This window comes from Schistocerca americana, unplaced genomic scaffold (genome assembly GCF_021461395.2).
Source record: "Schistocerca americana isolate TAMUIC-IGC-003095 unplaced genomic scaffold, iqSchAmer2.1 HiC_scaffold_326, whole genome shotgun sequence".
Classification (NCBI taxonomy): domain Eukaryota; kingdom Metazoa; phylum Arthropoda; class Insecta; order Orthoptera; family Acrididae; genus Schistocerca; species Schistocerca americana.
The window spans coordinates 47,713-51,120 of NW_025726045.1; positions in this window are offsets into that span (position 1 = coordinate 47,713).

The following is a 3,408-nucleotide window of genomic DNA, read 5'->3' on the forward strand; positions in this document are numbered from 1 at the left end:
TTAACTAAGGATGGGGCCCCTCCACGCCCGCACCAACGTGGTGACCAACACAAAAGTTCTACTGTCACCTCCGTATGCATGTTAGTTTTGAATCAAGGCGTCACAGGATGCAGGCTGTGATGTTATCCATGCGTCTGGGTAAGGCTACTCATTAACATGGTCCATCAGGAGATAGTAGTGGTCGAAAGCGATCGAAGGGTAGCGGTTGTAAGAGCAGAGGAAAAAAAGTGCCAAGGCCAGCGCCAAGGGAAAAAAACCTCTGCGACAGTAGGACGGGAAGTAAGAGCAGTAGCGGTTTGCTAGCTGCGACAGAGCATGCAAGGTGAGGGGGGTTAGCGTGAGGTATCGTGCAACGTTACCTATGTACTGCGTGGTCGTTCGCTGGGTCAGTCCGGTGCCGCGGCTGGGCTCCCTCGTTGTCTCCTGGGCCGGCCGCAGTGGCTTACTCCCTGTAACACAAAAGTTCGGCGCGGCAGCGCGGCGACGCTTGCGCGATGAAGACTGCCCTGGCGGTTTTCTTCTTTGCACCTTTCACCTGCGGTGCTGCTGGGGCAACCGCTGGGACAGGCGCGCGAACGTCCTTCTGCGAGGTCGCAGGAGTGTTCGCAGGTACGACTGCACTGAGGCCTTGGGCGAAGACTGCACGCAGTTGCCTCAAGGCCTCTTCCTTCTCTGCAGCCACGGCGGCTGCGAAGGCAGCCCTCTCCACCGCCATTACGGCTTTGAGGGCTGCTGTGGCCTCCTTCACGGCGATGCCGAGCTCGAGGTCACATCTCTTCGCGGGAGGGCGAGCTGCGTCCTGGCGGCCCGTTTCCGAGCGGCCGTCCCCGCCCCTGGCAGGTGGATCTGCTGCTGCGCCGTCCCTCAGCTGCACCGGGCTGTTCTCCGCCCTACGCCGTTTCCGACGTCGTCTTCTCTTCTGCTGCTGCGTCGGTGCGGCCGCGGCCGCTTCGCCGCCCCCGGCACGGCTGCGGCTAGAGAAAGCCGCGCAACCGCGCCAGCTGGCGACGTGCGGGCCGCCACACCGGACACAAGTCGGCAGAGCGTTGCTGCCGCGGTCGCAGGCGCGGCTGTCGTGCTCACCTGAGCACTTGACGCACCGCGCCGCGTTGCGGCAGTACTTCGCAACATGGCCCTCGCCCTGGCACCTGAAGCACTGGGGCTGAGGATCCATGGCGGTCGGGAGAGCCTCCGTCGTAACCGGGAAGCCCAGCAACTTCCGCAAGTCGAAGATGTCGCTCCCGCCGTCGACCGTTTGCACGGTCACGGCATAGAGCGGCGCCCTCTTCCTGTTGGTCCGGTTGTGCAACCTTGCGGCTGCATTACCAAACCCGGCTCGCAGCAGCCCTTCCCGGACCGCTGCCTCATCACAGCACCAAGGCAACCCCCTGAGGAGTGCCTTAGTCGTCTTCGTCCTTCCTACGGAAGGTGCCTTCTCACGCGCCGGCGGCGCGTCGACGATGTGGTCGGCCACTGCGACCTTGATCGCCCTGTGGTCGGCCACGTTTGCGGCTCGAACGCAGATCAGCGAGTCTGTATCGACAGACTCGTAGACCACCTCGTTCCGAGCGCATTTCGTCATGGTGTCGAACAGCGCTGTCCACCCGCCTTTGCACTTGACGTACAAAGGGGGGACAGGCCGCGACTCGTCTTCACAGGAGTTCCTTGCACGGTCGGCAGACTCAGAGAGTCGCACAACCGAAGGACCCTTCGTAGCGGCAGGTTTCCTCTGCGCACCCTTCTTTCCCATGCTGCGAGGCGCGGAACACGACAATTTGCACGCGTTGGCGCAACCGAGGGCATATAAGCGCAGCACGGAGGCGCGCGGGCCCGTTGTCAAGGCAGCACCGGACGCCGCGCCGCACCTAACCTCCACGCACGCCGCTCCGCTACCGCTACCGCTACCGCCATGGCCCGCACAAAGCAAACGGCCCGCAAGTCCACCGGCGGAAAGGCGCCGCGCAAACAGCTCGCCACCAAGGCGGCGAGGAAGAGCGCGCCCGCCACCGGAGGCGTCAAGAAGCCCCACCGCTACAGGCCGGGCACCGTCGCCCTGCGAGAAATCAGGCGCTACCAGAAGAGCACAGAGCTGCTCATCCGCAAGCTGCCATTCCAGCGCCTAGTGCGCGAGATCGCCCAGGACTTCAAGACCGACCTGCGCTTCCAGAGCTCCGCAGTCATGGCCCTGCAGGAGGCCAGCGAGGCCTACCTCGTCGGCCTCTTCGAAGACACCAACCTGTGCGCAATCCACGCCAAGCGCGTCACCATCATGCCCAAGGACATCCAGCTCGCGCGCCGCATCCGCGGCGAGCGCGCCTAAACCGCGCCGCGGCACCGCACCGCACAAACAAAAACGGCCCTTTTCAGGGCCACTAACATCTCTCCGTCGCGAGCAAACTTTGTCGGTCGCCTGCCTCTCGCCCCGCAACCCAAAAACAAAAACCACCACTTCCCGTCCGTCCGCCACACCCGCTCACTCTGCCTGCCTGCTACCAGCGCGCAACAATCACACATCATCCCTCCCCGGCGCTCAAAGCGCACAATACCCAACGGCCGACGTCACACCGCACGGGTGGCTGGCCGGCCGCCGCTTTCGTTTCGAAAACAAAAAAAACCCGCACTCCACTCCGACGCGCTCGCTCGCTCTACACGCCACCGAAATCCCCGCCGACTCCTTCCGCATCTCAACGTGCCCCCCGTTGCAAAACATAACACACACACACACAAAGGAACAAAACAAAGACCAGACACGACTCGACAAGACAGACATCCGAGAAGAACGAACGCAGGCAAGCCAACCAACGTATTCAAACTAAACAACGTGACAGAAAACCAACCGTCGGCCGCCGCCACAAACACGGCGACAATCAACCACGACAACAACAACAACAACAACAACAACAACACCGCTTACCGCTACCGCCGCCCACACCCGCCACCGACCCCCGCAATCCAACCACCACGGCACGCAAACAGCATCCCCACGGGCATACAGACAGACACCCACACCAAACGCAACACGACAATCAAAACCTTCCCCGACGTGCTTTGATGGCCCTGAGAAGGGCCGTTTTTTTTGGGCCGCGCGTCTCTTGCGCGCCACTAGACGACGACGGGGGGTGGGGACGACGGAGTCAAGCGCCAAACCCTTCCTTTCCCCCATCTCTTTCTCCTCTACTCTACTTCTTCTTCTTGGGCGAAGCCTTCGCCTTAGACGGCGTCGTCGCCTTCTTCGGGCGCGGCGCCTTCGGCTTCTTCGTCGGAACCTTGGCGGCCTTCTTCGCCTTCGACGGCGACTTGGCCTTGGCCGGCTTGGCCGCAGCCGCCTTCTTCGCACCCGCGGGAGCGGCCGACGCCGCAGACGCCTTCTTGGCGGCGCCCGCCTTCCGACCGGTCGCCGCCTTCACG